Source organism: Ailuropoda melanoleuca, chromosome 16 (genome assembly GCF_002007445.2).
Source record: "Ailuropoda melanoleuca isolate Jingjing chromosome 16, ASM200744v2, whole genome shotgun sequence".
Taxonomy (NCBI): Eukaryota; Metazoa; Chordata; class Mammalia; order Carnivora; family Ursidae; genus Ailuropoda; species Ailuropoda melanoleuca.
In genome coordinates this window covers 48,255,247-48,282,092 of record NC_048233.1, presented here as the reverse complement: position 1 = coordinate 48,282,092, position 26,846 = coordinate 48,255,247, and positions in this window count along the sequence as shown.

Here is a 26,846-nt window from a genome sequence, read left to right as displayed (position 1 = left end):
AATGAGCGCTGGGTGTTACATGCAACTGATTAATCACTAAAATCTACCTCCGAAACTAAAAAAATTGAAAATATAGAAAATAAAAAGTAGTCAAGTGTTTCAAGACCAAATTGACTGTAAGAAAAGATGAAATGTCAATACACAAATAACCCAAAGATATTAATGTGTTGGAAAATTTCAGTTTTGCACAGAAAATTAATGTATTTACCATTTATCCTCGGTGATGGCCTACTTTTGTTGTTTTGATGGGAGTTCTCTGCCTCCTGGATCTGGATGTCTGTTTCCTTCCCCAGATTAGGGATATTTTCAGCTATTATGTCCTCAGATAAACCTTCTGCCCCCTTTTCTCTCTCTTCTTCTGGGACTCCAATGATAGGAATGTTATTACATTTGATGGAGTCACTGAGTTCCCTAAGTCCTTTCTCGCGATCCATAGTTCTTCCTTCTCTTTTGTTCAGCTTCATTATTTTCCATTTTTCTATCTTCTATATCCACTAGAACTGAAGACTTGCAGAACTCTCTGGTTTGTCGACATGGCGCAGGCAGAGGTTTCTGCTGGCCTTCTGGGGAACAGGCCCTCTGCCATGGTCCTTGGGCATACTTGCCGGAGAAAAGCAGTATCAGCAGAGTGCCAGAGGGTGGGACTTGATGTAAGCAGGTTTAGGCAGCCAGTGTTGGCACTGTGCTGCTCCCTGAAGTTGGTTTATGCTAAGGGGCAGGGGAGGGAAATGGCACCAGCTAATTCCTTTGTCCCCAGAGGCCTCCATGCTTGCTGGTCTCAGGGAAGCACTCCCAGAAGAGAAAATATTTCCCCATGTTTACCTCAGGCATTTTTCAGATTGATGGTTTTCACACTGTCTCCAGGTTGTTTGCCTGCCTAGAGTAGCACAGTACAATTTGGGCTTTATCCTAGCTAAGCCTGATGACTTTTAACACTCTAAATTTAGGTAATTGGTATGGCAGGGACCTGCACTGGTCTTCTGGGGGACTGTCTTGCTGTACTGGACTGATGCAGGTTTGACCGAGAAGGGCAGCGGCACCAGAGCACAGGGACGTGGGATTTGGAGCAAAGCAGGCTAAACAGCCAATGTCCCAGTTAGCTGCCCTCAGCAGGTGTCTCTGTACCTACACTGAGGGGTGGTGATGGGGAACGGGTGTCCCCCAGCTAATTTATCCCTGGAGAGGTGTCTCTGCCATAACCATCTCTCATAGAGGTACTCTAAGAAAAGTGAACAGTCTCCCCATGTGCCTTAGGAGATCCTCAAATCGTGCCATCTGCCCCAGTTGCCTGCCTGCCTTCTCTCCAGGAGTAGGGCAGTGCCCTCAGGTCTGTATCCCAGCCAAGACTGCTGACTTCTAAAACTCTGGTCTTTGAGCCTTGCTGGTTACAAAAACTCATATAAATCAGCCCCTCTCATTTTCCCAGCCAATGACTTTGTGCACATCCCTGTGCACTCTACTCTCTCACCTTTCTCTGTGACCAGGGCTCCCTCCCATCCACAGCACCCACTCAATTTCTCTTCTAAACCTTGTCTCTGCACTTCCTACCTTCTTCCATGCGGGCTCTTTTCTTCCTCTCATTGTGCAGTTTGTTCTGTCAGTGCTCAGGTCAATTTCTTGGGTATTCAGAATGATTTGATAGTTATCTAGCTGTGTTCAAGGGAAAGGCCAGCCTAGGGTCCGTCTACTATGCTGCCATATTAGCTCCCTCCTTGATAAACCTGTTTAAACAAACCCATTCATTTTATTGAAATTGGAACTAGAACATCTGTGAACTCACTTTGGATTGGAGTGTCTTGTATCATCAAGTTTTAGGATTAATTCTCACTCAGTTGAAGCAGCCTGAGAAAATGGAAAGAGTATAGCCCCAGGAAGCAGCATACTGTGATTTATTCTTGCCAACAACCCAGTGTGTGACCTTGAGCAAGTCATTTGTTCTTGCAAGGCCTCCGTTTTCACATGTGTAAAATGTAGCCTGAAGTGGACTGAATGCTTCCTTTTTCTTACCTGAAATTTGCAACATGCCCTCAATTTTATTTTGTATTGAGGAGAAATGTGGTCAAGAACCTAGAGCTTTTTTTTATTTAGCACCCTTATATAAAGTAATGAAAATGGGTATGATGATTACATGTGCAAATGCACAAAATCATTAACTCTACAAAGATATATCATTACCAAATTACAGAAAAATTTTAAAACTTACAGTTAATTCTTTAAAGGGTTGCTAAATGTATCCCCTTCAAAATCAGCAACTGCTGGTGAGGATCTCTTGGCACAGTTATGACCTCATGTTACTGCTGCATCTTCCTAATAATCTCTGTCTACATGGGGGGGTGTGGAATGGGGGATGGAAATTGATTGTGTGTTGTCACAGGCCCTGAGCTGTCTTGCAATTCTTACCAAAATGACATTTGAGTGGTTTGTGGACACAAATCTGTGTTCTGTGCCCACTGAATGCTTCCTAATGTTTCTTCCAATTCTGAAATCCTCTAAAGTTGCCTTAAGCTTTGTGCTAAGCTTTGTACTACGCTACTTTCCTATAATATCAGTTCAGTCTATGCCTTCCAGAAGTGTTGCCAAGGGGTGCAAGATTGTGTCACTGTGGTGGGAGGCATAATGAAGAGAATTACTGTTCCATCCCCCAGGTAGGAGGAGTGAAAGATTCTCAGAAGAGAGTATTAAAGGGGAAGGAGCACTAGGCCCTTCAGACCAGGTATCAGTAGGCCTTGTTCCTGCTTCTCTGAAACACACCTGCTCTTGGGTCTGGGCCCTTGCTTCTCCGAAAACAAGTTGAGTGCTGATAGTACCATGCCTTCTTGTGGACAAATGCTTCCCAAGCATTTGCCTGATGAATCAACCTAGAGACAAAACATCTCTTCTGTTGCAGCCTGCAAGTTGGCTTGCAACACTCTCCCCAGAAGGCCCTCTAGTCTTGACAGAGGAGACTTTCCCAGTGCCAATCATCTGGCATGGATTTGGGGCCCATGGTGCCTAACCATGTCTAAGGATAGGGGGATTCAGGAGAATAAGACAGGAATCTTACCCTCCAGAAATCATTCTCATCAGAGATTAATGAAAAAGAGAAGGCACTGAGAGGTGAAAGCTGATCAGAGTGATAACGAGCATGAGGGCTGGAACGGCTCAGATGTGTAGGTCACTATGGTCCAGAGCATTTTAAGTCTCCCCAGTGAAGGCAGTCTGGAGCAGGCCTGGGGTGGGGTAATTTTGGGATAGGCAGAAAGTAGGAAGCCAGGTACTCCTGTGGGAAATCTTACTGGCCCTCCATCTCCTATAGGCCCAGAAAATTGCTCACTCCCTCTTTCATACTCAAAATGCTGGTCTTCAAACCCCAGAGAAATAAACTTTCTGTCCCACCAGCCACCTACAAATGTCTCTTCTGAAGAGCAGAAGATACTTTCAAAGTTATTGGGAAAAAATGAGCTGAATAGGATGGCCCAAGATGCAGTATGATGGACCAGGTTGGTCACTCCGAGAGGTGGATAAGTTCCACACATGACATAAAAGAATGGCTCAGGTTATGTTCCACAATGATTAAAATTATTTTTTGGCTCAGAAGCAAAGACCAGATGAATCTTTTCTTATGTTCTCTGAGAGTACTGATCTACAAAACCAGTGAAAGAGGAGCTAGGGCATGCCTACTGCATCAGCAGGTCACTGCCATGAGGCTTCATGTCATCATCACTGTACTTCATCATCACTGTCAGGAACTCAGGGCATCTGAAAGATATTTTCTAGATAACTGAAGCCAACCCTTCAAATGCTAGGAGTATTTTCCTTCTGTTTTGGAAACTTAGTCAAACCTTCTAAAAATACATTACACACTTCCCTGCACCCTTATGAAAGAATGTTCTTAAAATAACTTTAATCTTCTTTATGAGTATGCTTAATTAACAAAAACATGAATTATTGTGTTCTGTGTCCTAGAGGTGATGTCCTCACCTTTGGTTTTGAGAAGTGTGGGATTGATATTCCCCAACCTAAAGAATCCTAGAGACTGTGCTTTTTGTTTTCTTACATCTATATTTTATAATTATCATTTCCTTTTTCATATTTAGGTTGTCAGGTATCATTTCTGACATTGGTGTGATTATATTTAATAATAATTCAATCTACTGTTTGCTTCTTCCAAGTTACTCTTTTCAGGAGAACAATATAAGAATGTTTATGAAAATCATTTGCACACTGGGTGTTATATGCAAGCAATGAATCATGGAGCACTACATCAAAAACTAATGATGTACTGTATGGTGACTAACACAACATAATAAAAAAAAGAAAAAAAAAAGAAAATCATTTGCAAAGCAAGATACCTTCAAATTAGGACTGAGGTGGCTCTGAGTGATAGCTATAAACTTTAAAGAATGGATTTTATTACATCCACTTTCCTTTTCCTTCCTACCTGGCACTGAACGTCCCACAGAAGACCAGTAGCTTGAGAAGAATTTCAGTAAAATGTGCATTGAACATAATTCTGGGGAAGATGAGTCCCTGGGAATCAGCTAGTTGTTGACCCTCAACACTGATCACATTTCCTGTGGTATATACATGCTTACAGAACTGTTCTTTACTTCAGAAAACTGTTTTTTTTTTGTTTTTTGTTTGTTTGTTTGTTTTAAAGATTTTATTTATTTATTTGACAGAGATAGAGACAGCCAGCAAGAGAGGGACCACAAGCAGGGGGAGTGGGAGAGGAAGAAGCAGGCTCATAGAGGAGGAGCCTGATGTGGGGCTCGATCCCATAACGCCAGGATCACGCCCTGAGCCAAAGGCAGATGCTTAACCGCTGTGCCACCCAGGCACCCCAGAAAACTGTTTGTAATGGTATATCTATTTGGGATTATTTGACCGATGTTTGCATTTTCTAATAAACTGTAAATCCCAGGAAGGTGGGGGTCAGGACTGATTTTGTTCACCATTATATCCCTAGCAACTAATCTAGTAGGTGCTGAATAATTTTGTGATGAATGACAGAAAGAACATGCAGCAAGTCCAGAGGCCAGATTTCTGGTTGTGTTGGTATTGTCTTGTGTGCCCTTGGATAGAGCATTATGCTTCCTCTGAGTCACAGATACTGTATTTAGAAGAGGGTCTTCAAGAAGATAGTCATAAAGGGTTCATCGACTTTAGACTTCTAATCTATTTAAATACAAAGTTAGGATAGAAGTTGTCAAGATTAGCGGATGGTCCAGTAGGGAGCTGGAGGAGAGGCAGTGGCAGGGGTGGTTAGCTGAGCTTCCCCAAGACATGGCAGAAATTACTCCTGGGAGAAATGTGATCTCTCTACAGCTGTATAGACTTTGGAAAATCTGTGAAGAAAATAAGTTTCTCATGGAAACCCTGCTTTTCCTTTCTGCATCCCTTCCTTGAAACCCCACACCTACCACCATCATCATTACCACAGGACCACCTCCAACAAATCAGTGTCATCATGCCTCCCAGTCTATCTTTCCTCTAAGGAAATGTTGGAATAAACTCATGCATGGATAAGCACAGTTTAAGGAACTTCCTCTCACTGTACTTTCCTGCTATCAGGGTTTGCATTTGCCAACTTAGCTTTTTCTAGGGAATGTTTAATTCATAAATTATTTGGTAAAGCTTGAACTTAACGCAAGGTGGGAAACGTTTTTTTTAGTGGTCAAAAAGAGATGTTTATAAGGCTCCTCAAATCCCACCCAGAGGCTCCACTGCTTTGCCAGTCCCTGCTGAGTGCCTGACTCCTAGGAGTGCCAGGAAAATCCAAGTGGGCAAAACTGTTCCTACACACCACTTTGTCATCAAAATCATCATTTGGGTACTTACCTCCCAGGGTTGGAACTAGCATGAGGAAAGGGAGGCATTTACTTTGGGAGCAAAATTTAAGGAAGTCCCTAAATCTCAATAATATTTTAATGTAACACTTCAAAAATCAAAATTATTGCTAAAATCCATGACAAACAAGATATCAAATCTTTAATGTGCCAACATCAGATATGCTGCTTTTCTCTTTTGTCTTAGGCTCCAATATGGCTTGGCTTGGCACTACCTTGACTCTTACTTCCTTCGACTCTAACGAAACACAACTGTGAATGCACATAATGGAATGTGCAAAGGAGGCACACTGGTGTGGGCTGCATTACTGTGCACTGGAGTAGGACTGTCAGCTAAGCACCCAGGGCTCAGGCCAGGGTCTTAGCTGCCCATGAACTGACAAGGAGCCCTTGAAACACTCACCTGATGCTTCCCCTCAGGATGAGATATGGAAGGACAATTCCCAAAGGCTAAGAAAAAGGCTCTCACTGGAGCACAGTAGCACTGTTCTCTGTTGAAACCATTACCATTGTGCACACAGAAATGTCAGAGTCGTGTACAAAGTTTTCACATTTCTTTGGGTACCCATTTTACCCTACATACTGAAGATGGATCCCTACCATGAACTAGTGAAATCCTTCATTTCTTGTTCCACCAAACATCCTTGTCATATTAAAATCCATAGACAAAGTTTATTTATGTGTTTATCGTTTTCTATCACTCTAGGAGCAAATGTGGAGAGGAGGAATAAAGGGAGCTATTTCTCTTTGCCGAGCACTAAGAGAATATAATAAATGGTGACAAGGAAGGATCTTTATTCTGAGTCATGTTTAGTGATTTTTGAGATCCCTCCCTACTATCTTCCAGGGGATGATGTGAGTGGGGGAGAAGGCATCTGGTCAGTGCTGTTAGTCTGTCAGGTCTCCAGGTCTCCTCTGCAGCTGGGGGAGCATGCCCAAGAAAGAATGTTCCTTACTTTAAGTGAATGGGAGGATATTTTTGGAATAGAAATTAATCCTTTTTGAAAATAAACAATGGAAGGGGGACACTTTTGAATTGAGTACCAATACTGCATAACAGATGTGGCCAGCCAAGACATTACAAACCTGATGATGTTGGGGAAAGCAGACAGGACTAACCTCAATCATCCGGCAGGTGATAGTCCCCTGTTCCTTCTGTCTCAGTATCACTGCGTTCCACCTGCAGTCCCATATCCATCCTGGGTCATCTCCACTGGCCTCTGATAAAAAATTGAGGACAAAATTTAGCATATTCTTTCACAATTATTTTTTCCATTTACTAGAAGACCACAGAATGGAAAGATAGGTAATCTTAGTTAATTACGTAAATATTACTTTAATGTTCTTAAGGGATCATACACAAAAATGCCTCATAACATACTGGGGGGGGGGGCCTTCCCCCTACCCTCCTAGATTCTTGTGGCTCTTCTACTAATTAAACTGACATAAGATAGACTAACAGGAGAAAAACATATTTAATTTCATATGTGTAGGAGCACCATAAAAATATGAGACTCAAGGGCAATTCTGGCAGTTGAAGCCTACATGCCAAACTTTGCTAGGAAATGAGGTAGGAGGCCTAGGGCTTCAAAGGAGAGGAGGGTAATTTACAGGACTTTAAGATGAGCAATTAGGTGTTTGTTATGCTATACAGAGACAATGGGACCCTGAGGACTTGAATAAACAGGTCTTGGTAACCTCCCCCAAGCTGACCACACCTAGCCTGTACTCTTTGTAGTTATTTCTGGTGATAGCCCCCTTCCTAGACCAGGCTCTCTTAAGTTTTTTTAAGCAGTAAAGGGAGAGGTAAAAAGCTCTTCCTGAATTTGAGCCTTGAATTTCTTCAGCTCAAAATAACCCACATGCCAAAATGGTACATTTTGGTGAGGCTCATTCTGAACCCTTTCAATAACGAGGAAGACAATCAGATGAGTAAAACATGCAAAATAGTAAGATTATTTTCTTTTTATATAGATGGTTAATTCTCTCACGGAGATTCTGAAAATTATTAGGTTCAGCGAAAGATTGCAGTGTTGATAACCTCTTTAGTTTAGGACCTCGTTCCTAAAAAGACACCTTAACAAAGGGCCGACCACAGGGAGGGAGGATCCACTAGCCCAGTGAGGGAGGCTATGCTGACATGTCCTCAATGCCCTTGGTGTCAACCCTCTGTAAAAGGCCTTCAGTCTCGGTGCCCGACCGGGTGTAGAGTAGAGCCTAGATCCAGAAGGTCGCACCCACCTCCTCAGAGCAGGTTCAGAGTCAGGCAACTCCAGGAGTTACGGCCCTACGGAGCGCCAGGGCCCTTCATTCAGCTAGCCAATGGCCACGGAACTGGAATTTCAGGCCCCTGAGAGTGCGGGGAGGCTGAAGGGCGAGCTGGTCCCAGGGCGGCAGAGATTTGCAGTTCAAGTTTCGGGCCCTCTAGAAGCTGAGGCAAGCGCAGCGGTGCTTGGAGGTACGCCCCTTCCACTGCTCTTGTGCTGGGGCCGTGAGGGCTGCCATTGATCAGCAACGTCTACCCGCTGGCCACCTCGGGCCAGCTCCCCCAAATCTACATGAGAAAGCAGAGCCAGGTGTACAGCGAGACACCACCCCGACACACTGCGGGCTCGGAGGGCCCGGGCTTTCCTCTGAGGTGGACTTGATGGCCGCTGCTGTGCCCAAGCTGTCGGGACCCCCCTTCCATGTACTAGCGACTTGGAGGAAAATCCGCTTCCGAGTTGGGGGTATAAGTTTTTGAGGCCGCGCCCCGGCCAGGGAAAGCCGGCCCTGCCAGGGCCGTCACCTGCCTGACGCCCAGGTGGATCAGTGTTCAAACTTCCCGCTTGAGAGGAGACCTGGGTAATGCTCCCGCGCCTGCGCAGTAGGCCCCAGGTCCCCCAGGGCGCCTAGGCCTTGCTTCCGCACCTGCGCAATGATGTCTAGGCCACGCTGGGAAATGGCACGGAGGTGACAGGCACAGCACTCAGCATAACGAGTCACGGATCCAGCTTCTGCATGCCTTCGTAGTTAGATTCCACCTACAGCTTCTTGGGAAAACGAGGCGTCCGGATTCTAGAATCAAATTACTGTTTAAGAGGACGTTCTAGGTGTTTCCTGTGGGAATTAGAAAGCTCAGGGGAAGGTCCCTGGCCAAGATGGGCTCTGGAAAATAATTATGAAAGAGCAGGAGAATTAATGACTAAAAATCGGTGCGGAGTTCTACAGTGAAGTGAGCAGCGTCGGCCTGACTGGCCAGGAGCACCCTCATAGCAAACGCTGGGACTGCGCCACAGTGGGCCAGCCTCCCATACAAGGTACCTTCACGTAAACTCACAACCCTCCGGCCTTTCCCACTGCGCAGAGAAGGAAAGTGCAGCACAGCACAGAAGTGCTGAGGGACTTGCACAGCCGCACCACTGCTCCACGCAGGGGAAAAGACCACAACTCATGCGTGTGATTGGAAGGGTGTCCCGACCTCAGAAGGAGGCAGAAGTTTCCAGAGCACTGGCACTGGCTGAGCTCACCTCTTTTGTATTGAATCCATGCCTTCCTATGCAGCAACAACCCGGTCTCTGCCAGGTGCTGGGGACGAGGTGAGGAAGGCAGACACTGCCTGATTTTAGGGAGTTAGAGCCCAGTGAGAGAGAACAAATGTAAATATCAACCACAAACTGTGAGTGCTTTGAAGGAATAGTATAGTGTTGCTGTTTGGCAATTGTGGTATTTCAGGTTGGAGCTTAAGTCTTTATTTAAACCAGTGTTTACAGGAATTATTCTAGGTTTCTCTAGAAGCTTACTAATGGTTTATATTGCTTAGGTAAAGCACGCATAATTCTTAGATTTTATTGTCCATTCTTCAGTTCCCCAAAAATTGAGTATTTCTCTTATTTCCTTTTAATACATTTGGACCTCTGGTGTATTGGTACAAAACATCATAATATTCTAGAGGACTCAAAAGTGTGAAATCATGAGACTAGAGATTGATAAAACTTGACCTCTGAATTTTAATTTTTCCTCGTGTGCATAATGAGAACAATAACTGAAAACAGCAAAGCACTATTCAAATGTTCTGGGTTGTTAATTACAGAACAGATTTATTAGGCCAACAAATTTAGAAAGGATTTTTAAATCAATTATTTGAAATCATTTCTTGCAGGAAAGGAAACTTAATTTTTCACTTATAAATGTTTGAACTGAAAGAAGTCAGTATTTACTATGAACAGTCTTTTGGGGGAAAGTGTAAATTTCCTATCATAAGAGATTACAAAATAAATTATAAATGTGTTGGAAGACTGCTATCTTGGAATAAGTAGATCTAAGTACAATGGACAAGAATTTGGCACAAAAAATCAGTTTTATTGCTGGTACAACTATTTGAGGAGACCATGGTTCTTTATATAGAGGGCTTTCTATTGGAGTGGTAAAATGGAATAGGGCTAAACTGTGTTATTAGCTGAAGAAGGGCAGAGGGAAAAGCAGAGATATTGTTTGCCTGGCTCTGCCTTACACTTAAATTGATAACCCCCAAACATAGTAACTCTTTAAGCTATGGCAGCATTTGATCTTAATCCTAGTTGTGAAACACCCCTAAAGATCTCCCATTATCTTAGAGGTGGTTCCCAATTCTGACAAAGTCTCAAAGTTAGTATTAGTTGTTAAAATACTATGCCTTTTTTTTTTTTTGGAAGTGGGAGGAAACTATTATCTCCTGTGTTCTGTTGTTTTCTGTTTTCCTCTCCTGTACTTCTGGAAGGTTGTGGAAGTTTGTTTATAGGACTGACTTATAAATAGAATCTTATTTTCCACTATTTTACTTCATAATTTGGAGATGTGTGCTCACAGAAAAAAAAACTTGGACTTTAAAATTGCTTATGAGAAATGACAATCACTTCAAATAACATCTACTTTTATTCAGTCTGTGACTTCAATTATCCTTAATAAGTCTTGAAAGGAAGACAGCCAGTTTTCAGGCAGTTGCCAGGGGCTAAGAGAAGAAGGGAATGGAGAGTTAGTCTTTAATTGGTACGGTTTCAGTTTGCAAAATGAAGAGAGTTATGGAGATGGATAGTGGTGGAGGTTACACAACATTATCAATGTGTATAACACCACTAATTGTTCACTTAAAAATGGTTCAGATGGGAAATTTTATGTTATGTGTATTTTATCATAACAAAAAATTGAGAAAAAGGGATAATTACCAGTGTTGGGTGTTAAAGATGAGTTATCACTGATCTTAGTCTTTTTCTTTGGTGTAAAAAGAGGGATTAAGACACTTGAATACACAAACAAAGAACAACAAAAAAGATCCTTTTTTTTAAATTTAAGAATTTATTTATTTATTTGAGAAAGAGACTGAGCAGGGGGAGGGGCAGAGGAAGAAGCAAACTCCCTGCTGACCAGGGAGCCAGCAGTAGGGCTGCTCCCAGGATCCTGGGATCAGGACCTGAGCCGAAAGCAGACACTTAACCAACTGAACCACCGAGGTGCCCTAAAGTTCCTTCTTAATCTAGACTCTGTTCTGAGTCTTCATCTAAAGGATTGGCCTTAGACACCTTTATTATTCTTGACCATGTCTCCTTCCCAGCTTAGTGCACAGTCTCAAACAGGTACATTTAATGCTAACAGCTTGTATAAGGGCTCTGTACATCACTCTTTTCTGTAAAACACAGGTATTAAGTTATTATCATCCTCCAACTGCTGAGTGCTGTGTGAGGCACTCTGGAGACTGGCAAAGAAAAAAGAGATAAACAACCCCTGCCTTTAAAGATACTTAGAATATAAGAAAGGAGACAGAGGTGTTAACTATCATGTATTCAGAGCTATAATAAAAATGCTGTTAACCTTGCTGCTCGAAGTGTGGTCTTTAAATCAGCAGCATTGGCATCATTGGGATGTTTGTTCCCAGCCCAGATCTACTGATTTAGAATCTATATTTTAACATAATGATATGACTCATAATGCATATGAGTCATCTAAGGATCCCAGTGCTGCTAGTACATGGATCACATTTTGAAACATGAATTTGTAAAGTACAAAAGAAGGAACAATTCTGCCTAAAACTGAAGAGTGAGGGTGTCATTGCAAGCATCACCGAAGGGATACCATATACACTGGGCAAAGAAGGACAGAGAAGACCTTGCTGAGCAGATGAGGGAAGAGGACAGATGGGTGGACAGTCCAGGCAGAGGAGATAACACAAAGACTTAGGGCCATGAACAGTATATTTGGGGAATAGTGAGTTGTAATAGTACCGGAAAAATGGTTGAACAGAAGTTGAAAATATAGGCTGGGACCATACTGTGAAAAATCTTTTATGCTATGTCAAAGACTATAGACAATAAGAATTTCAGGAGTTTTTTGAGTACAGGAGCAACAAGATCATATTGTCTCATTTAAGTGAAGAGGGTGAACTGAATGGGAGAGAACCAGGCCACGGCAAGATGCCAGGAGGAAGTTATTGCAATAATTCAGGCATGAAGTGAATGAGGGCTGGAACTAAGGCAATAGTTGCGGGAATATATATATATATATATATATTTTTTTTAAACTGCTGAGTTTGTGCTAATTTGTTAGGCAGCAATGGATGATAAACACAGATGTTAGTACCTAGTAGTGGTATCATGCTGTAACAAATACATAGGAATAATAGAGTAATTGTAGAATCAGAGAATAGGTGGTGGCTGGAAGAGTTTTGAGAAGCATGCAGGAGAAAGTTCAAACTGCACTGAGTGGACTGTAGTAGAAATCTGGTTTAGGGACACTTCTGGTGAGGATTTGGAAGGAAGCAAGGAATATGTTCTTGGAAACTGGAGAAGGGGAGTTCTTACTATATAATGACAGAAACTTAACACAATTGTCTCCTGCAGTTATGTTAAAAGGAGAAATTGTAAGTGATGAACTTTGGTAGATAGCTAAGATTTCCAAGCAAAATGTTGAAAAGTGCCACCCATTTTTTTTCTTGTTTATAGTAAAATTTGAGAAGAGAGAGAAATTGAGGGAAGAACTCTTGAAACACTTGAGCAAAAAGGAACCCAAATCTGCTTTTGAAAAAAAAAAAAAAACCTTAGTGTCTCTAGATAGCAGATGATGCTAAAATTAAGAGATTCATTCTTAGGAAAACATACTCTATAGAAAAGGCTGAAGTCATTACTCTATAGCATTTTTTGCTAAAACCTAAGAAAGATCAAAAGATCAGAGTATTCAGTCATACTGTGTTCTTTCAAGAGATTCGGAGTCGGCCTCACAGATCGTTTCAGTCAAGTCAGAGGGTCTCCAGGAGACTTAAGAACATGGTCCCTTAACTATTTCAGCAGGAACCAAGGATAGAGAATGAATTTTCTTGACAAGATTTGTGGGTATATCTTTTGTCTAGTGGGGCAAATCCCTGTGAAACCTTGCAAGACCTACAAGGTTCTTGAAAAAAAGTTTTATCAGAAACACTGCCAATTTGGACTAAAAAGTACAAGAAAAGTACAAAATTAAATAAGACTGTTAGACCCATAAATTCTACTGCTTAGAAGCTGACTTACAAAACCACAGAGCTGCAAATGTGTTATCTTTCATGAAGAAGGAAGGATGATTGAGAGGGCAGAGCTGAGAGCCAAGGAAGATTGTTCTCAGGCCCTGAAACCACCTAATCAAGAGACATTTGCCCAGTGGATTTTAGAATTACCATGTACCAATTACTCCTTTTTACCTTCCATTTCCCGCCCCTTTTGAACCAGAATATCTATAACTTTTACTTTATGTCTGTCCTATCATTGTACGTTGGGTGTGTAAGGGGCTGTCTCTTTAGTTTCGCATATCCACAGATGGAAAGCAATTGCCCAGGAGTTGTATTTAATGGATTATATCCAGGAACCTCATCTACACCTGGAATTGATTTGGATGGAATTTTGGACATTGAGCTGATGGAATGAGATTCTTGGAAACAGGGGAAGACTGAATGTATTTTTGCCTGTAAACAGGGCAGGAACCCCTGGGAATCAAAGGGTGGATTCTGCTAGGTAGAATTCTGATGTAGATTCCCATTCTCAGGTATACCACTGCACAGTCCCTTCCACTTGACTAGGGAAGGACCTACAAATATGATGGATGTCACTTCTACCTTAGATGGCAAAGTAAAAGGATTTTGCATATATAAAGTCCCAAATCCATTGATTTTATGTTGATCAAAAGTGAGATTATTGTAGGTGGGTTTGATTTAATTAGGTGAAAATGCTTAAAAGAGAAACTCTCTTTTCTGAAGAGATATATTCCACTGCTGGCCTTAAGGAAGTGAACCACCATGAGTTCTGTGGATTTGGGGAAATACATTCTGCTAACAACCAACATGAGCTTAGAAGAGGACAGTGAGCCTTAGATGAGACTGCAACTCTGGTCTGTACCTTGAATGCAGCCTTGTGAGACCCTGAGCAGAGGACCCAGTTAATTATAATTTACATATATAAATATATATAGTTAAAAATATACATATTTGTATATTATAAATGACACCTCTTGCAGCTTCTGTTTTTCTGTTTCTCTGGAGAACCCTGACTGTTGTCATGCATACCTGTACTGTTCCACTTTATATTCACTAGAGTCGTAGCCATTGTCCATGGCTTACCACAGATGGCCCCCCTTTTATTTTGTTTTTTTAATTAAAAAATATATTAGTCTCTTAAATCATGTAAAAAATAAAATTGGAGTTATAATTCATTGTTAAAATTATACTAGCTTTTATTATTGTGCGTGCATATACTTTTATTGAGATCTTTATTTCTTCATATGGTGTTGAGTGACTGTCTAGTGTCTTCTTAGTTCCCTCTGCAGGACACCCTTGATCGTTTCTTGCAGGGCAGGGCTAGTCATAATGACCTCCTTCAGCTTTTTTTTTCTGGGTATGTCTTAATTTCTTTCTCACTTTTGAAGGACAGTTTTGCCAAATACCAGATTGTTTGTTGACAATTTTTTTTCATTTTTTTATTATGTTCAATTAGCCAGCGTATAGTATATCATTAGTTTTTTAAGTAGTGTTCAATGATTCGTTAGTTGCGTATAATACCCAATGCTCATCACCACACGTGCCCTCCTTAATACCCATCACCCAGTTACTCCATCCCTCCACCCCCCCTACCTTCTGTAGGCCTCAGTTTGTTTCCCAGAGTTCAGAGTCTCTCAGAGTTTGTCTCCCTCTCTGATTTTTTCCCATTCAGTTTTCCTTCCCTTCCCACGTGGTCCTCCGCACTATTCTTTATGTTCCACATATGAGTGAAACTATATGATAATTGTCTTTCTCTGCTTGATTTACTTCACTCAGCATAATCTCCTCCAGTTCTATTCATGTAGATACAAATGGTGGGTACTCATCCTTTCTGATGGCTGAGTAAGATCCCATTGTATATATGAACCACATCTTCTTTATGCATTCATCTGTTAAAGGACATCTCATCTCCTTCCACAGTTTGGCTATTGTAGACATTGCTGCAACGTTGACAGTTTTCTAAAAGTGACTTTTATGTATCATCCTATTGTCTTCTGGCCTCTAAAATTTCCTTTTTATTTTTTTGAGTATAGTTGACACACATGTTACATTAGTTACAGTTATACAACACAGCAATGGAAGAAGTTTATACATTATGCTATGTTCACTACAAGTGCAGTCACCATCTGTCACCATCTAATGCTATTACAGTATCATCACCTATATTCCTCAGGCTATGCCTTTTATTCCCATGACTTATTCATTCCATAATTGGAAGCCTGTACCTCCCACTCCCTTTTACCTATTTTGCCCAGCCCCCAACCTCCTCCCTTCTGGCAACCATCATTTTGTTTTCTATATTTATAGGTCTGATTCTGCTTTTTGTTTATTCATTATTTTTTAGATTCCACATATGAATGAAATCATATGGTATTTGTCTTTCTCTGACTGACATACTTTACTTAGCATAACACCTTCTAGATCTACCCACGTTGTCGCAGATGACATGATCTCATCCTTTCTAATATTCTGTGTAATATTCCATTGTGTATATATATTACGTCTTCCTCATCCACATATTGCATGGTGCACTGGGTGTTATATGCAAATAATGAATCATGGAACATTGCATCAAAAACTGGGCATGTACTGTATGGTGGCTAATATTAACAAAATAAAAATTTAAAAAATAAAATAGTCTATTTTGTCTAATAAAAAATAAATAAATAAATAAATAAACATCTTGGCATTTATGTCTGACTCCCAAAAGGGGGAAAAAAAGAAAAATAAATTAGTGGGGAAAAGGCTGCTGGCCCATTAAATCCACTGGAAGAAACTTCAGCTGGAGATGCATGTGGCTTGAAACAGTGAGGGGAGCTGTAACAGTAATGTCTGCCTGACTGTGTATGTGCCCTTAGTGATCAGAAGCAGCTATCAGAGAATGTTTCCAGTATTTGGAGAACAGGGTCCTTTTAGCTTACCCTGGCCCCCACAAGCTGTGTGCAAGCTGCTCCAGGAACATCTGCACAGTTGCCTGCTATAAAGCTATAAGGGGAGGAGATAGATAACTGCTATTGGGATAAGAGCTAAAATTGACCAGAATTAACTGCAATTTACTGGCCAAACCTTCTCTGGGATGTTGGAAGCCTTCAGTAGACTCCAGGGTTTCAAAATAGACAGATTCTGCAAGTACAATTTTGTCTAGGTAGGTGGACGATTCCTTTTGGTTCCTACTATGCCATCTTTCCAGAATCCTCCCCGCCCATCTTTGTTCTTAATATAGATACCAACCTCTTACTATTGCTCTACAAGACACTCTATTACCTCATCATTCTCATCCTTGGTTGTAAAAACTGAGCGTATTTTTTTTAAAAACTGATGATCAGGTACCATCCATAGAGTCTGTTTTTAGCCTCCTCTCGTTCCACATTATCTTTTACTCTCTGTCTCAACTTTGCTATACTCTGTTTCTCCAACACATTTTACAGTTGTCTGTGGTAAATATTTAACAACCGGTGGCTGTCAGGAAAGGAAAGGCCTGATTTGTAGTGTTTGCAAAATTCTTCCATGTAAAAATATTCCCACTATGTTTGGTTTCCAGCTCCCAATGAGCTATCACTGAATAAAAAGTTGGGAAGAGATGCTGACAATGGCTTAAGTAAATGAGCGGACTCTGTCGAGCCATGGATACAATGATCGTGCCCCTAGGCTTCATGCCTGAATGCCGCTCAATTCCCCCACCCCCACTATAGCCTTTCAATCTTCAGATCATTAATTAAAGTTCCTTTTTTTTTTTTTAATTTCTTTCTTTTTTTTTTTTTTTCAAGTTTCTTTCTTAAGGCAGTTTTCCCCTTGTTCTGGCCAGGCTACATTTTTGTTAAATATACTTGTGCTGCACTGTACATACCTGTTATTAGTTGTATTTTATTTTATTTTATTTTATTTTATTAAGATTTTATTTGAGAGAGTGGGATAGAGCACAATGGGGGCAGGGGCAGAGGGAGAGAGAGAAGCACAGTTGCCTTCAGTAGACTCCAGGGTTTCAAAATAGACAGATTCTTCTCTGGGATGTTGGAAAATAAATCATACTTTCTTTACTATGATAGCCCTAGCTTGACTTGGTTCTCTATGAGCCATCGTTTTTTAAAAAATTTTTTTAAAGATTTTATTTATTTGACATAGAATGAGAGAGACAGAGTGAGAGAACACAAGCAGGGGAGTGGCAGAGGGGGAGAGAGAAGCAGACTCCTGGCCGAGCAGGGAGCCCAATGTGGGGCTCAAGCTCAGGACCCTGTGATCATGACCTGAGCTGAAGGCAGGCACTTAATGGACTGAGCCACCCAGGTGCCTCTCTATGAGCCATCTTATTAGCTGAATCCAGTCTACAAAATTATCTATTCATTCTCAAGAATGTATCTGTCATAAGGGAGAAGGCTCTTTAATTATTCGTATTCTTAGATATTTCTACATTGTTCTTGAAACTTTTCTGGATATACAGCTGCTGAATGTAAGTGGTGGATAGAGCTAACAAATATCTTGTCCTTGTCTCTGTTGGGCCCTGGGCCAAGCACTGTCCATCTGAGTTCCATCTCTCCTACTCAGGCTTGCCAGGACAATGATAAGATTAATTTTTTTTTTTCATAAAGGAAATGGGGTAGGTACTCTAGAGACTTTGTGGAGAGTTTAGTTCTTCTGTAGATCTGGGAAGGTTATAGGAGTGTTTTCCTGCCTACTAAAGGCAGCCAACAATGGCCAAATCCTATACAAAACCCTTAATATAGTCCACAAAACTTTGATGATGTGGCACCTATTATTCCAGCCACAATTCTCACCACGCTTTCCTTTCCACTCTGAACTCCAGTTATACTGGCATTCTTTCAGTTTGCCAAAATCTCCATGTTCTTCCTACCATGGGGCCTTTTCACATGCCATTTCCATATTCCAGAATCCCCTTCTTTATTCTCAGTTGACTTGTTCATCGTTTAGATCTCAGCTAAGTGTTGCTTCCTCAGAGAAGCCTTCCCTGATAGCTATCCACTGAGTCTAGGTTATAGTTCTTTCCTATCTGATATCAAAAAGTGGACCTACCTTTCCTTTAGTTTACCATTTCAACTTTAATTTATACATTTATTAGTGTGAATATTTGATTAATGTCTACTCCTCCTTAGGCTTAAAGTTCCATTCACACAGGAACCGCATTTTGCCCTCCTTGTAACACTTAACATAGAATCAAGTATAGTAGGTGCTCGATAAGTGTTTATGGCATGAAAGAAGGGGGCAATTAGAACTCATTTTGATTAAAAGTATCCTTTGAGTAACACAGGAAGCTATATCCTAACCTAATTCAGATAGAAAAGTTCTCCTAGGAATGACATATTATATTACAACTCTAAAAATGAACAGAATTATGTCAGAAGAACAAAACAACTGGGGAAGCAAAAATAATAAGAGCTTGAATGAGCTCATCAGTCATTGGATTAGATCTAGTCAATTATTTCTTCTCTGCAAATGAGAACATTTGGTCCTTCTGTCCAAATACAGGAATTTACTGATGGTCCCATGAAGAATTGTAGGAGCTTTAAAACTGAATAAGAAATGAGCTTATAAAGTGGCAGGTAGATGCCAGACATCTCCTGTAAGATAGACAGATCTTCTGCAGAACATCACTGAGAAAGACCACCTTTGTTGGAGAGTGCCTCTTCAGATCACTTATGACTGGATGTCTAGAAGTAGCAGAACATCCAGAGGTGAGGGTTTGAAAAGGAGAAGTGATGCCAAATCAGAACAGGATCAGTAAGGCTATTTGCTGGTTAGCCTCTTGAAGATTGGGCCCAGGGTATGTCCTAGGAATGCAAGGTAACTCCACAGAACCCTAGAGAAGCCAGAAAGCAGTGTCACATACATGAGACCTGGGGAGTTGACAAGGAATGCTGGGCCTGTCTATAAGGCAGGTATGAAATCTAGGAGATGGTGCTAAGCTTGGCTGATTCCAAGAGAGATCAAATAATTCAACCTCATCCAGACTCAAATGGTTAAGCCCTAGTCCCTAATGTGATGGTATTTTTAGATGGGGCCTTTGGGAAATATTTAAGTTTAGATGAAGTCATGAGTGCAGGGCCCTCATAATCGGCCTTTTACGAAGAGACACCACAGAGTTGCATGCACTCCCCATCCCTCTCTGTACCATATGAGCACACAATGAGAAGGCAGCTCCCTGCAAGCTAGGATGAGAGACCTCACAAGAACCTGACTGTGTTGTTACCCTGATTTCCAATTTCCAGCCTATGTAACTAAGAAGAAATGTCTATTGTTTAAGCCACCTAGTCTATGTATTGTGCCATGGCAAGCTGCAATTAATGCAGTGGCAATACAGAGGTGAACAGGAACACATGTCCCTATCCTCATTGGTGGATAAACAGGGGAGATATCAAACATTATCATAAAATATAACTAATAACAGGGATGCCTGGGTGGCTCAATCCATTAAGTGCCTGCCTTCAGCTCAGGTCATGATCACGGGGTCCTGAGCTTGAGCCCCACATTGGGCTCCCTGCTCGGCCAGGAGTCTGCTTCTCTCTCCCCCTCTGCCACTCCCCTGCTTGTGTTCTCTCACTCTGTCTCTCTCATTCTATGTCAAATAAATAAAATCTTTAAAAAAATTTTTTAAAAAAAGATGGCTCATAGAAAACCAAGTCAAGCTAGGGCTATCATAGTAAAGAAAGTATGATTTATTTTAAATCCCCAACAATAACCAGTTCTGTTTAAGAGGTGTGTTCTCAGTCACAGCCAGTTCTCTCTGGAGAGTCTGCCCAAGGATGAGTCTCTTGAGAACCAAGTGAAGCAGGAGAGCAGAACAAGTGAACTCTGCTTACTTTTGGAGGAATTTTCTAAGGGATAGATCCAAAGATAGAATGAGCTATCCCAGGAGATAGTGACCTCATAATTTAAAAGGATACTAGAAGATGACTTGGGGGATGTTATAGAGAAGATTCAAGTGTGTGGTTGGTCCATATGGCCTTAATGGTTTTGTCCCATCATAAGAATCTTAAAGGCAGAAACAATGATGTTAAAACAGTAACTATAGGATAGAAAGCATTGAGAACTCAGAGAGAGAAAGAGGCTGTTTGTAAAACGCACTCAATAATGAAAAAGAACAGGGGCGCCTGGGTGGCACAGCGGTTGGGCGTCTGCCTTCGGCTCAGGGCGTGATCCCGGCGTTATGGGATCGAGCCCCACGTCAGGCTCTTCTGCTATGAGCCTGCTTCTTCCTCTCCCACTCCCCCTGCTTGTGTTCCCTCTCTCGCTGGCTGTCTCTATCTCTGTCAAATAAATAAATAAAATTTTTAAAAATAATAATAATAATAATGAAAAAGAACAGAAGGACTTAATTTTGTTTGAAGTAGAAGCAGCTCATGCCATTGTACCTAATCTGATCGGGGCTTGGGAACCAGGGGAAAGAATTCTGACAGTGTGTCCTTTCTGGGAACTGTGGCTTCCAACTTCAACTCAGGTCTGCACATCTAACTGACTCCACTGAATAGGCTTTCCCAAAATTGGGATTGAGTAGAATTGTCATCGTGTGGATGGATATTAGTTATCCATAGCTGTGTAGCAAATTACCTAAAATTACCTAAAAATGTAGCAGCTCAGAAGAACAAATATTCATTATCTCACACAGATTCTGAGAGGCTCTGGGAGAGGCTCAGCTGGTAGGTTTGGCTCAGGATCTAGCCTGAGGTTGCAGTCCAGCTCTCAGCTCTAGAGTCAGATCTAGGCTCAAAGGTGCAGAAACCACCTCCCAGCTCTCTCATTTGGATGTTGACAGGCCTCCATCTTCACTGCCTCTTGGCTAGAGACCTCCTTTCCTTGACACGTGGACCCCTCCATAGCCTACTTGAGTGGCCTCATTTCATGGCATCTGGATTCCCACAGCAGGAGAGATTCAAGAGGGAGAGAAACGTGAGCAGGTGAGTGAAATAGTGCCCCAAAAGGGAGCAGGATTTGTATCTAGATCTGTTACAACTGAAGAAGATAATGTGCTCAATTAAAAAATGGGCAAAGTAGTGGAATTGAAACTTCACAAAAGAAGGTAAACAAATGACTGATAAGTACCTGAGAAGGTTCTCAATTACCACCAATCCTTAGGGGAATAAAAATTAAAATCTATAATGAGGTACTGCTACAGTATTATAAGAATGGCTAAAATTGAAAAAGCTGAAAATATCAAGCCTTGTGAAAGATGTGGGGAGCAAGGCAAATGATCATAAATTTCTGCTGAGAGAGTAAAATGGCTATGCCATTTGTAAACCAGCACAGTCAATTTAGTTAAAACAGGCATTTGCCATGTGATTTCTAGCTACTTATGCAAGAGAAATGACTTCAACCCATCATAGAAACGCTTGTACATGAATGTTCATCAGAGTGTCATACGTAACAACCCAAACTGGAAATAGCATGTGTCCACACAACAAATTTTGGTATATAATGGAATGATACTTAACACTTTTCCCCCAGTGTCTTGTAGTTAATATCCAACTAATACCCAATTAATCCCCCCCAAATAGTTATATCTGATATATGTAACAGTATAAGTAAATCTCCCAAACACTATGCTGAGTGAAAGAAGCTCGATACAAGAGAGTACATACCATCTGTCTATGGAAAAATAAATTCACAATGACAGAAATCACATCAGTGATTGTGTAGGGCAGGTTTGGGAAATATTGACTTGAAAATGAAATGAGGAACATTCTGGGATGATGAAAATATATCTTTTTTGTTAGACGGATAATTGTTACATAGGTTATGTGGCATACTTTTGGTAAAACTCACTGAAATATGGTTCAAAGTATATAATTTTATCTTTATACTTTATTAATGTTGTTTATAAAGGTAAGAAAAAATAAAAATATGTAAACCTAAAAGGTTTAGCATGCAAGGGAAGGGGTAGTTCAGAGAAACAAAATAGTATTGGGAAACTTTATTGCCTTCTCTTAGTCTTTGCAAGATCAACAACAAGGCAAAAATAATATACATGAATAATATAATTAGCCATTTTTTTAACCTGTAGATATAGGTAGATAGATAGAGATATAAATATTATCTCAGGGAAAAACTGTTTTCTTATATCCTTGAAATATTTATGGGAAAGAATCATATAATAAGCACTGTAGAAAATCTCCATTTTCCCAAGTAAAAAAATTGTATATATCAAATGTCAATGCAAAAATCTGGGACTGAATAACTAAAGAATAATTTAAAAGCTTTTTACCTAGAAATGCTCTTCTTAATAACTTTTAAGTCACAGTGCAAATGAAAACAAAAATTATAGACTATTTAAAGAGTTTGGTCTTTACATCTCATTATATGACACATCGTTAAAAATAAACTTAGAGATAAGAATAAGAGCCTTATAAAGTTTCATAGTTTATTCATAACTCAAGTATTTATTGAAGGCCTATCATGTTCTAGGAATTTTTGTAGATTACTGGGATATAGCCAAAGTTACATGTAATTTCCTTCATAGAGTTACATTGCTCATGGAAGGGCAGAGACAAAAAAAGAAAATAAGTACATAATATTGCAGATAGTGATAAGTTTTTTGGCTAAAATAAAGATAAATAAAAATAATGGAGAGTGTTGAGAGAGGCATGTCATTTTGTATACAGTACTGAGGGAAGACAGTCGTGAGAAGGTGATGTTTCACCAGAATTCTGAAGGAAGGGAGGGAGTCAGTCATGCGGACACTGGGGGCATAGCATTGTAGGCAGAGAAGACAGTTAGTTCAAAGGCCCTCAGGATGCTGGCAGTGGAGTAAGCAGTGGGTTAATTGGCAGGAAGGGAGATTAGAGAAATGATACAGGGTCAGATCATGCAGTACCTCTTAAGCTACCATAGGACTTTGACTTTTACTCTGAGTGAGATGGGGAATCTGCAGATTTTGATCAGAGGAGAGACACAATCTGACATATTTTTAAAGGATCACTCCAGAATTGTCTGCATGAGAAGGGGAGAAACAGGGAGATCAGTTGGGAGGTTGTTATAGTTCATGTAAAACATGATGGAGACTTGGATCAGGAAGAGTCAGTGGGGGTGGGAAGAAGTGGTTAAATGCAAGTAATCAGGACAAAGAGAATATATGCAATTTAGTTTAATAATTCAACTCAGAAATCTAGGAAAAGATCAGCTCAACAAACTTCTCAACAATTATGTGGGAGAAGGAATTAAGTGGTCAGCAAAGAAATTTGTGAATTAAAAACAAGAGAGATGGCAGAATTGAAAAATATTAAAGCTCTTTCTTGAAAAATTCAATTAAATAGGAATTTCTGGTAAAGTAAGTGAGGGAAAGAAAAGGGACAATAAAGATATACCACATCCAGAATGAAAAGAAAGATATAATGTCAAGTATGAAGATTTTAAGTTACAGTAAAGAAGTACAATTTGCTAATGCATGCAAAAAAATTTAAAATACCAAATTTCACAGAAGTATATGTAAATCAAGAATAGATAGAATAACAATGGAGTAGAATAACCATAGCAGACATTGAAAACCTTAAGAACTCTGTGAAAAAACCTAAAACCTAAGGGAACTCTATAAGAAAGTTTTACAGATGAATTATAGAAAACTTAAATCTCAGATAGTTTTCATTGTTTTTTACATTGACCTGAAATAAATTAAAAATTTGAAAGTTTGCTAACTCATTTGATGACATTAGCATAGCCCCAATATTAAACTTAACAATGGTAATACAAAATCCTTAATAAATCACAAGTGCACTGAATTTGGAAGTGTATTTTAGTACATCTCTTCTGACCAAGTAGAGTTGATCAAGAAGCAGTATAGTGGGGCGCCTGGGTGGCACAGCTGTTAAGCGTCTGCCTTCGGCTCAGGGCGTGGTCCCGGCGTTACGGGATCGAGCCTCACATCAGGCTCTTCTGCTATGAGCCTGCTTCTTCCTCTCCCACTCCCCCTGCTTGTGTTCCCTCTCTCGCTGGCTGTCTCTATCTCTGTCGAATAAATAAATAAAATCTTTAAAAAAAAAAAAAAAAGAAGCAGTATATTGATGTAAGACACCAGACTCTGGAGCCAGATACCTAGGAATAGTTTTACATCTTGATATGGATCTCATAGCCGAATGCCTTTGGTTAACTTGTTTAATGTCTCTGTATCTCAGGTTCTTCATCCATAAAATGGAACTATGATACTATCTATTTATGCAGTTATTGTAAAGATTAAGAGTTAATTCTGTGAAGCGTTTCCTAGAGCCTAGCATGTAGTAAACACTCAAAAATTTTAATTGTTATTATGAGTTTCTATGCCTGGAAATGTATTATCATAATAGTAAGTCAGAGGAGAAAATCCCTAAGATTATTGTTAGTACCAAAAGATATTTTGATAAAATTTAATATTCATTTATGATTTTAAAAAATCTCAGTATACAATAAGAAGATAGATACTTTCTTAAGATGATAATGAAGCTCCGTTTGAAACCAATAGCCTTCATCATCGGGGATAGCTGTAATCATTTTTGTCTCACCATTTTCAGGAAGTTGTACATGATACAAAAGCAACAAATATAGGAAAAAAGATTTCCTATTGTTTACAGATGATACAGTTGTCTACCTGGAAAACCCAATGCCGACTAAAATCCAACTAGGATTTTTAAAAAATTGACAATTATTCTTTCTTCTGGAAGAATAAATGTGTAAAAATTGCCAAGAGCATTTTGAAAAAGAGAAGCTGAAGTACCTTTGTCCTACTAGTAATGAAACCATATTACTAGTACATAGGCAATTATCAGTGGAGGAGAAAAGAATGGCCAGAAGGAGATTAGCATATAAGGATAGTGTTACAAATCAACATGAGACCTGCTGGTTTATTGATAAATGGTGTTGGGAAAAGTAGACATAATCTTATTACTAATAAACGCTATCACACCTTTGGGGTTGTAAACACTGTGTTGTCAAACCTATCATATTGTCAGGGGGTATTTGCAAAGCCAACTTTGAACCATGCTTTTGGAGGTGATTCCAAAAGCTAACGGTGTATTGAGCGTGGTATATTAATTCCATAACAAGAATTCTTAATGCACATATTTCACTTGCCAGTTTTGTCAGTTTTTGGATCACGTAATTTGAGACCATGTTGTTGCGGGCATGTGTGGGTATTATCAATGTATCTTCTTGCTATTTGTTCCTTTTCCCATCACGTGACACCTTTCCATCTCCAATAAGTTTTTATTTTTTTGCCTTGAATTCTATTTTGATCCTAGATTATGAACTTATTTCAACTTATTTTTCTTCATATTTGTCACATATCTTTTACTACCCAATTATTTTTATCAATTCTGAGTCCTTTTGTTCCAAATGTTTCTCTTGCCAAAAAAACGTGGTTGTATTCTTTAAAATTATACAAACTGATAGTCTTGGTTCTTAATTGGTGACTTTAACATACCATTATTCTAAAGCTATATGAGTATTTATTACTGCCATCTTTTCTCAATTGTATATTCATGATATATTTTGGGGGTCTTTTTAATGCTTTCCATTGAACAGAACAGATCTGCCTTGGCATTTTAAATTTATACATTTAAAAAATTGATGACAGTTGCCTTAATATAGGACTCATGCTTATGAAGTTTTTTCCTACCGACACAAATATCATGACCATTCATATATACCAAGTACCCAGCTCACACAATAAAACAAAACCTTCATGGGTGCTGACCGAATACCCCTCTTATTGACATTCAGTTCCTACCCTGTAAAGTTACTTATTTTAGAATGTGATGTTTATTCTCCCTATGAACCTATATATCCATAGATTTTGTATAGTAATGTTATTCATGTTTTAAATTCAATACAAATAGGATCGTCTTGTATGTATCCCCTGAAACTTGCTTTATTTTGTACACAATATAATATGTGAGATTGATCCAGTTGGTACGTATATCAATAGTCACTGCCCTGTAGTGTGTTGTATATATCTATTATATGCGTAAACCACTTCAGTATCTACGGTACAGATTATCACTTCCAGGCGGGAGATTGGAACCAAAACAAAATGAACATTCTTTAAGTTGATTTTAGGGAGACAAAATGCAAATGAACTCATAAAAAGAAACAAAACTGCTAATTTGAACATTGAGCCAAATGACATAAAACCCAAAATCTCAGTAAGAGGAAGAACAAGCTGTGGTACCAAAAATAATTCCACCAACTAATGACCCCTGTATTGGTCTGCTCTGGCAGTCATTATAGAATAGCACAGGCTGGATGGCTTAACAGCAGACACGTATTTCTCTCAGGTCTGGGCGCTGGACTTGTGAGATCAAAGTCCCATCAGCATTGCTGTGTGGTGAAGTCTCACTTTCTGTCTTACAAATGCCATCTACTCACTGTGTCCCCACCAGGCCCCTTCTCTGTGTGTGCATGGAGAGGGAAGGAGAGAGATCTCTGGTATCTCTCTGTTTTTTTATAAGGATACCAGTGCTATCAGATCAGGACCCTATCCTAGGACCTCACTTAATCTTAGCTGCTTCCTAAAGGCCCTGTCTCCAAACACAGTC